We start from the raw sequence: 10,442 nt of genomic DNA on the forward strand, positions 1-10,442 counted from the left end.
GTGCAGGAGGAAGGGAGGGTGGGTAGGAGGGAGGGAGGGAAGGTGGGAGGGAGGGAGGGTGTGCAGGAGGGAGGGAGGGGTACAGACAAACTGCCTTACCATGAGACATGGCACCATCTGTGAATTGGGACCCAGGTCCTCACCAAATCCAATTCTGTAAGAATCTTGTTGGCCTCCTCAAATGGAGACTTCTGATTTTATAGCTAGCTAATCTGTGGTACTATGTGGCACTTGTTAGCTCTAACCGACTAAGATATTTACCATTTTTGAATTTTACCCAATGATACGTTAAACCTCATTAAAGCAGAGAGTTTACATTTCTCTAATGTCAAACTTTATAATGTCAGATTATGTTAATAAAACAATAAAAAAACTAACACTTGGTGGGAATGTGTGATACACCAGATGTTCTAGTTTGTTTGTTTTTTTTTCCTGTTACTGTGATAAAAAGACCTGGACCAAAACACGCGCTCGCACACACACACACACACACACACACACACACACACACTCACAATTAATGCAGAAGGTAGATAAAGAGAGAAGGTGATAATGTTTGACTGGGAGGGAAGTGAAGCCCAGAAAGTTCAATTTGGAAAACTGCTCTGTAGGATCTAGTTAATGCAGACACCCACACTAAGTCACAATGTTGAGAAAAAATGACTGTTGGGTGACCAAGCTGAAGTGGAATAACTATATGTCACACCCCCAAGCCTCAGGGACTATTAGGAAAGAGTGGGTAGAAGGAATTTAAAAGTCAGAGCAGGGGAAGAGTGCTCTGAAGTGGTGTTCTTCTAAACATGACTTTTGCACTCATTGACTCAGTAGCTATGGTTACCAGTACAGGACCAAGCCAGTAGATGGATCAGCATCAATTCAGAAGGACTTTGTGAGGCTCCACCCCTAGATGAAGAGCCTTTGGCAGTTATGGCTTCTGGGGAAGGGAGAGACATTTTCTTCAATGGTGTAGGCACTGATGAGGTATCGTTGCTCCAGTACAGAACCCCTCACCCATGCACAAGCCAGCACGCTTAATTAAACTAGGTAGATCACCAAAGCGTCCGAAATAATGAGGAGCCTTGGTGGGAAGACAAGGTTTGGGGGAGTTGGGGAAGATAAGAGAGGGTAATGGGGGAGTAGGGTGACTGCCAGCAAATGAGTTATGGACATACATGAAATTGTCACAGAATATGCTAGATATGGTACGTTTTAGAAAGATTTGTAAGTTTTTGAAGTAACAATAGCAACCAAGTTTTCTGTTTAACAATATACAGCTAACTGTCTACATGGGCCACTGAGCTAATGATCTCTTATTCAGATCTCCACACCCTGAGCAGCCCGTGCCTTAGTATGCAGATTTAGCTCTTTCTATTATTTATTCACCCTCCTCCATGTATTCTCTGACACCTTTAACCTTAGGTAACTGCCTTATGACAGACACTGCCGCTGCCCTCAACTATTGGACTTTGCACGTGCCCATGCCTACGGTTATAAAAAATCGTCTACTGCAAAATTTTCCTCCCTGTGGAGCCACCCAGGAGGCAAGGGAAAGATAATAAAAGGACTCAAAGTTAAGTTGTAGAGTTGAAAATGTTGTCATTTGAAAAAAGAAAACCCAATGAACACAGGAACCGAATACCCAGTCACTTCACGTTTCAGAGCACACACGAAGGAGGTGTAATTACAGTGGTTAATTGGTTCCTGGTAAAATGTCATTGCAGATGAGAGCTCATTAATATAGCATTTCAATCACAAGAGATGCCAGGTGTTTTACTGGGGGGGTCTATGATGTGCTGGCCTGACTTCCTTCTTGGGTTACTTCCCTCTGTGGAAAAGAAAATACAAACATCCATTTGTACCTTATGATCAAAAAATATGTTCTTCACAATATGTTTAAGAAAAAAACAAAAAACTAAAAAACCTGTATATCCTGTATACAGATAAGCTTCGACATAATATGCATAATGTACCCCACGTTTTAAAAAACAAACTTTGCAGTTATTGTATTTTGGTTAGTGTGTGTGTGTGTGTGTATGTGTGTGTGTATGTGTGTGTGTCTATCTGTCTGTGTGTCTGTGTATTGCTGTGAGGTATGTATGCATGTGTGTATGTGTATCTGTACAGGTATGTATGGTATATGTCAAAAGTAGATGTCAAGTGACTTCCTTGATGCCTGTCTACCTCAGTTTTTGAAACAGGGTCTCTTATTGGTCCTGGAGCTCTTACTGTCTTGAAAAGGTGGCCAGCGTTTTCCAGGATCCTCTTGTTGCTGCACAATGTTCATAGGTGTTCACAACCATGCCTGGTTTTTACACAGGTGCTAAAGATCTGAATTCAAAATATCACGTTTGTGCAGCGAGCACTTTACAGAGTGATTTCCATGACCCACCAATTGCACCTGTCTACTTCAACATCTATGGCCTCTTACATCACTCGCTAAAACTAGTTGAAATGGGAATCATGTTCATGACTAAAGGGATGGACCACAGGAAGAAGAAGGGAACGAGGGAAGAGAAGGAAGAAATGGGGAAAGGAGATAGGAGGAGGAGGACAAAGAACAGGCAAAGTGGGAGGAGGGGAAGGAATGAAGAGGAGGAGGGAAAGGCGGAGGAGGAGCAGCAGAGGTGGTCATGCAAAAACAACAATGCTGTAAAGGTGACAGGGAATGCCCTCCAGTTTCTGAACACAATGAACGCCTGGAGGAGACAGTCTTTGTAACTGGGGAAAAAGCTGAACTTCTGCACAGAACCCTGACCTTTTGCCTTTTAGTGAATTGATATTTCTGCCCTCGGTCAGTCCACAGCCTTTCATGAGGGTCCCTTTTCTTTCCTCTAGGCCCATGTGCCTCTCCTCCCATTTGTCTTCAAAGGGCCAGCAGGGCAGGGTGAATGCTTTCAATCAAAACAGTTAAAGCCATCTCTATTCTGAGAAGCTCACTCATTTTTAAACTTTTATCACATTTATTTGTGTGTATGCGCGTGCACGATGCAGCATGTGTACGCGTATACACGTGCACAGTGCAGCGCATGTGTGGAAGTCAGAGGATAAGCAGCATGTAGCCCTCGTGGGACTTAGGATGTCAGGCTTGGTAGCAAGTGTTTTTACCCACTGAGTCATGTCGTTGGTCCAAAGCCTCTTTCTTGAACGATTTGAGTGCTCTTTCAGATGAGGAGTTATGAACACAAACCTTTTTATTATGAAATGAAGGTGAACGAGCTCAGATGCCAAAGTGGTCTACCCACAGCATGCATAGAACTCAAGCTGTAACAAGTGCAGAGGTGACTATATAGAGAATTACAGAGGTGCTATACAGACTTCGAGTTTAAGTTTTCTTTTCTGTATTTGCAAAGTTTTTGTAATGAATATTTGATTTTTTTAAATGAGAATACATATTTTTAGGTTTGCACACTGCAAAGAGAAGGTATTGCTTTCTGGTTTGAGTTAGAAATCTTAAACTGTAAAAAGAGTATCCATAGCCTAGAAACCATGACACCCGAGGACAGGGACCTGAACAGTAGGACAGGGGCCTACTGGGAAGAAATTTTTCAAATTAAATGCTGAACGGGAAACAAGTCTTGTTTGTGTTGTTGTTGTTGTTGTTGTTGTTTGGGGGTTTTGTTTTGTTTTTGTTTTGAGATGAGGTCTCAAGAAGGCCAGGCTAGCCTCAAACTCACTAAGTAGCCAAGGATGACCTTGACCTTCTGATCCTCCTGCCAAGTGCTGGGCTGACAGCCAGAACCACAAAGCCTGGTTTATGCAGTGCAGGAGATGGAACCCAGTGCATGCTGGGAAAGCACTCTACCCACTGAGCTGCATTCTCAGTGTCTGAAGAGGAACCACGTCTCAGAGTCAAGGAGAAGTGTATTCGAGAGATGAGGGTTCGTTGAGCCGAGTGAATGCGTATTTGTCATCTTGCCTGCTCTGTACCTGGCCTTGAGCTTTACAGAAAGGTGATCAAGATCTAAAGGACAAAAAGGGTCTGCGAGGCTAGGTGCCTTGAAAAACGGTGTAAAGGGATGAACGGATGCTGGAGAGATGGATCCGTCGGCAAGGCGCCTGTCTGCAAACACGAGGACCTGGGTTAACCCCAGAGTTGTATTCTGTGTGTTCAGACAAACTAGGTATGTGTTTTACAAGCTAGGTTACGTCTAATTTAACAAACTAGATTAAAACACAGCTAGATGTGGGACACACACTATATAATCCCAACACTGAGGATACAGGGCAGGGTATCTCCGGACGTCACTGGCCAGACAGCCCCCTTGACACAATGCAGGTCAGTGAGAGACCCTGTCTCAAAAAACGAAAGGTAGCTAGCACCTGAGAGACAACATGTGAGGTTGTCTTCTGGCCTCCACACATGTGAACAGTGTACACAAGCACCCACACATACACAGGAATACACACACAAACAACAAAGAAAAATTAAAAAAAAAAAAAGTAAGTAAATAAGTAGGACAAATAAAATTTCAAAAGAGGAAATAGTGTTCCAGACAGAGAGAAATGCACTAACAGACACAAGCAGCAAGGTGTGTGTGTGTGTGTGTGTGTGTGTGTGTGTGTGTGTGTGTGTGCATCTGTGTGTGTGTCTGTGTGTGTGTCTGTGTGTGTGCATCTGTGTGTGTGTGTGCATCTGTGTGTGTGTCTGTGTGTGTGTGTGTGTGTGTGTGTGTGTGTGTGTGTGTGTGTGTTTGGGGAGGGTAGTGGATGCCACATGTCTCCTGGAGTGTACTCAAATGAAAAGCAGGGTCGGGAACCACTGAGATAGGAGACCCCTTCCCTGGGTTTCACACCTGACACATTCTAATCTGACGTGGAGTCATGGAATTGAAGTGAATTGGTCATGCCGAGCCTCATAATCCCAGATACTAGCCACAGTTAAGAAATCATCTCACCTATTGCACTCCTGAAATAGCTCTCCAGAGGAAACCACCCTTAGGACACAAGCAAAACTCACTTCCCTTTCCCTGGGACTACAGGACTCAAGGATGCCAGACCCCTTGCTTGAATATGGTGAGACAGAAAATGGATATTGTTGTTTGAATGTGGCCCGCACAGGCTCGGGTGTTTGAACACTTGGTCGGCTGCTGCTGCTGCTGCTGCTGCTGCTTAAAAAGGTTGTGGAACATTACAAGGCAGAGCCTGGCTGTAGGAAGTACATCATTAAGGGCAGGCTTTGAGGTTTTATGGTCTAGCCCACTTTTCTTTTTATCTTTTTATTTTAAATGTGTGTGTGTGTGTGTCTGTGTATGTGTATGTTTGTTTGTTAATTGGATATTTTCTTTATTTACATTTCAAATGCTTTACCCTTTCCAGGTCTCCCCTTCTGAAACCTCCTATTCCATGCCCCCTTCCCCTGCCTCTATGAGGGTGCTTTATCACCCATCCACCCACTCCTGCCTTCCCGCCCTGGCATTCCCCTACACTGGGGCATCCGGCACTCTCAGGACCAAGGGCCTCTCCTCTCACTGATGTCCAACAAGGCCATCTGTTGCCACATATGCAGCTGGAGCCATGTGTCTCTCTTTGGCTAGTGGTCCAGTCCCTGGGAGCTCCAGGGGTTCTGGCTTGTTGACATTGTTGTTGCAAACCCCCTTAGCTTCTTCAGTCCCTTCTCCAATTCCTCCATCAGGGACCCTGCAGTAAATCCAATGGTTGGCTGTGAGCTGCTTCCTCTGTATTTGTCAGGCTCTGGCAGAGCCTCTCAGGAAACAGCCATATCAAGCTCCTATCAGCAAGCCCTTCCTAGCATCTACAATAGCATCTGGGTTTGGTGACTGTTTATGGGATGGATCCCCAGGTGGGGCAGTCTCTGGATGGCCTTTCCTTCAGTCACTGCTCCACACTGTCTCCATATATCCTCCTGTGAATATTTTGTTCCCCCTTCTAAGAAGCACCGAAGCATCCACACTTTAGTCTTCCTTCTTCTTGGGCTTCATATGGTCTGTGAATTGAATCTTGGGTATTCCAAACTTTTGCTAGCTCCACTTTCTATTCTTTGCCCTGCTTATTGGAGGCAGATGCAACATGATCAGCTCCCTGCTCCTGCCACCCTGTCTCCCCTCATGGTGAACTCTGTCCTTCTGGATCTGGAGGCTAAAATAAACTTTCTCTTTTATGTTGCTTTTCTGCGAAAATTTTACCACAGCAACAGAAAAGTCACTAACACAGTGGGTCTTTTATCCTTTGCTGGCAAAAGTAGATGACTGTATTCAGTTGTTGTGACTGCTGTGGCAGTGAACCATTAACTGGGTGAGTTTGAATACATAGTGATTTCTCAATTCATAGTCTGAAGGCCTAATGGAAGGTAGAGATGTCATCAAGGCTGACTCTGAGCAATCAACCCCACTCCATCCATGTGTGCCTGCCTGCCTGCCTGCCTGCCTTCCTTCCTTCCTTCCTTCCTTCCTTCCTTCCTTCCTTCCTTCCTTCCTCCCTCCCTCCCTTCCTTCCTTTCTTCTCCTCTTCATCTTCCTCCTCCTCGTTCTCTTCTTCCTCCTCCTTTTTTCTGTATACACATGTATGCATGTGTGTGTGTGCGTGTATATGTGTGCATGTGTTTACATGCACATGTGTCTGAGTTCACTCTTCAGGTTCTATCCATCTTGATGTTTTTAGTCTTGTTCATATTTATGTCATTGTTGTTGTTGTTGTTGATGATGATGATGATGATGATGATGATGATGACAGAAGGAGCTCATGACATGCCATGTGTATGGAGTTCAGAGGACAACTATTAGAAGTGGGTTCTCTCCTTACACCATGTGACTCCACGGGTAGAACCCAGAACCTCAGGTTTAGCCACAAGCACCTTCACCTCCCCAACTTATTTATTTGTTGAGACAGTGTCTCTCACCAGCCTGGGGCTTGCCAACTAAACCAGGCCGGCTGACCAGAAGGCCATGGATCTTCCACTATCCACATCCCTACTATGCAGATTAGAAACACCGTGTTACCATGCTTTGTTTCTTTAATGTGTGTTCCAAGGGTGGAACTAAGGTTCTCATGCCCACAAGGCCAACACTTTTCCAACAGAGCCATCCCCTCAGGCCCTATGCCCTTATTTTGTGCTCTGATTTTCCCCAAATTCTGATAGTTCTTCAATTGGATTAGTACCCACCACAATCACCTCACCTTTTCTCTATTAATCTACAAAGCTCTATTTCCAAATCAGGTCACATGCACGGGTGCTAAGAGACTTAGAATGTCAATATATCTTGGAGAGAAAGGGGAGGCACCAGTCAATTGCAAGTTCTCTAAACATATAAGCTATATCACAGATGAGATTAGAGTTATCTATGCTTCTGAAAATAATAACTGTTTGGAGGAATTTTTATGTACAGAAAATTAAGTACATTTCCCTATCTGGAAAACAGTCCCGGCTATAAACTATCCCTCATTGTAGTGAAGCTCTGAGGCCAGTATTACCCTCTGGGGATGCTGCGATCTTAGGACCTGGATAAATCAGTCTGCTACTTCCTTCTATCTACTCTTTTTCTCCAGTAGAGTGCAGTGTCTCTTCTGGGTCCTCACATGCATTTTTGAGTAACAGTCCAAAAGTAGGCAGTGACATAAAGGGCCAAGAGTGCAGTATAGTATAGAGATATTACATGATATTTATTATATACTATTTTACCATACTACACCATGTCATATATCACACACGACACCACACCATACAACCATACCACACCACACCATGCCATATATCATACACCATACCACACCACGCCATATACCACATACTATACCATAACATACCACATTACACCATACCACACCACACAACCATAACACAGCACACTGTACCATATATCACACACTATACCATAACATACCACACCACACCATACCATATACCACACACCAAACCACACCACACAACCATAATACACCATACTACACATACCATATACCACACACCATACCACGCCACACAACCATCACACACCACACTGTTCCATATATCACACACTATACCATACCACACAGCCATAACATACCACAATATACCACACCATATAACACATACCACACATATAACATCACACCATATACCATGCCACATCATATCACACTAAACCATACATACCATGCCATACCACACAACACCATACTATACCACATCACAAACCAAAACACACTATATACCATACCACATATCACACCAAACTATACCACACTACACCAAATCACATCACACACCATGAATCATACCACAACACACATCATGCCATACCATACCATACCACTCAGTATCATGCTATATATCACACCATGCCACACCACACCATACCACACCACACTAGTGGTTATTGTGGATCCTGGCATGCTTAGATAAAGCATGCTTTTGCATGATCACTGTACTAACATCCCCTTTATGAACACTGACCATGCATTCTTCCCGCCCCCTCCACGGACACTGCACTCACACCTACTCTATGTATTCTGCATTCTCATCCTCACAGTAGTTATTGTGGATCCTGGCATGCTTAGATAAAGCATGCTTTTGCATGATCACTGTCCTAACATCCCCTTTATGAACACTGACCATGCATTCCTCCCATGAATATTGTACTCCCACCCCCTCCACAGACACTGCACTCACACCTACTCTATGTATTCTGCATTCCCATCCTCTTGCTGAAAACACCACTTGTATTGCTTGCCAGGAATTGGCTCAGCTTATTTACTGTTGGTGCTCAAAACACAAAACAGATGTGATTCAAGGAGACAATTATGTCTTTTCCCTTCTAAATGTAAGTAATTTCCCTCCCCTCTCATTCCAGGAAAAACCAAAATAGACTGAAGCCTGTGGGTGATTTCTTGTCTGTTGTGGTGTTGCAGGGAGCAGACATGGACAGGCACATAAGAAATTGTGCTCCCTTCTTTTACCAAGACTTTTGTACCTAGAATATTATTCTGGAATAATATTCCATGGTCTGAGAGCAATGGAATGGAGTCAGATAGGAAGGACTATTGGCGGTACCCATATGGAAGTCTTTCCAAGAGTTGCTGGACAGGAGACGTGGCTCCTGGCTACCAATGATGACTCAAGGAAGATAGAGACTAAGAATCAAGACTACTCGGGACCCACTGCTAGATGATGATGAAGGAAAGCTACTGATTCACATGGCCTGAATCCAGACCATCCTAGTCACTGAAATGATGGTCCATAGATCAGATCTATTTAGCATCTGGTCCTCATGAACCAGCATGGGAATGGGATGACCTGAACAAAATGAATTTTATACACACATGTGCAATTATATGTGGAGATCAGAGGTCAACCTTGGTAGTATTTCTTGAGTGTTATCCACCTTGTTTATTTGAGATGGGGTCTGTGACTAGCCTGGAATTCACCCGGTAAACAGACAGACTGGACAATGAGTCCCAGCGATTTACTATCTCAACCTCACAAGTACTAGAATACATGCATTGCCTGGATTTTTGTACAAAGGTTCTGGGACTGGAACTCCAGATCTCAAGTTTGCAAAGGCAAGAGCTTTACCAATGAGCTATCTCCCCAGTCCCAAATAAAACTTTTAATAGATCTAGAAGCAACAATAAGGCCAATAGTAAACTGTGTAAATACAATGACAGCTTGGATGTCCCAGTCCTCCAGACCAGAGCCATCAGGAAAAGCTTCTGCAAGCCCCCAGAAGAACCCCAGTGAATTCCTGCTTCCTTCTCTGCTCCTTGTTCCTCATGAGTTCTCTGAACAGGAAAGTTAAATACCATCTCCAGCTCCAAGATGACTTTCCCCAGGTGGGCCAAGGTGGCACCAGCTGGTCTTTCTCCTCTCTGGGTTGAGTGGGGAGAACAACAGAGTGTTTCCTCCTTCCAAAAAGCCTTCAGCTGGGTCTTTTTTTCCCAAACTGCCAAAAGAGAATATCATGAAAAGACGGATTCTCAAATCAACATCAGCATCAAAGCAACTATTTCTACACTGGGGAGAAACACCGGGACTGCCGGACTGGGAGGAGGAAAGAGTTGCTTTGCAAAGGATGAGCCCCTTCCATGGACACCAGCTTAAGTTCTGAATCCCTCCTCTGTGGTGGTTGCCTTCAATCTCCCTGTGCTGCCTATCCTGGAGGGTAAAAAGCCTTCTCTCATGGCTTCCACAGCGGGTTGTTGCTATCTTCATCATCCAAGTATCCCCACCATCCCCATCTCTCCCATCAGACTGAGTCACAGACACTCTCGAACAGACCTCAGACCTTCTGTTAGGCCCAAGTTGCAGGGACCTCAAAGACCACCGAGGAGCCAATTTTGACACAAACCCAGGGTCTTTATTAAGAGCCCACGAGCAAGGACTCTCAGCATTGCTATTGCACCAGGTCAGAGTGAGAGCCCTGAGTCTAGGGATGTGGGGTATTTATTGTAGTTGCAGTAAGCTTGGGGAATTTCCATACAGGTCAGCAAGTCAATATTTTGAAAAA

The sequence above is a fragment of the Mastomys coucha genome, unplaced genomic scaffold (assembly GCF_008632895.1).
Source record: "Mastomys coucha isolate ucsf_1 unplaced genomic scaffold, UCSF_Mcou_1 pScaffold1, whole genome shotgun sequence".
Taxonomy (NCBI): Eukaryota; Metazoa; Chordata; class Mammalia; order Rodentia; family Muridae; genus Mastomys; species Mastomys coucha.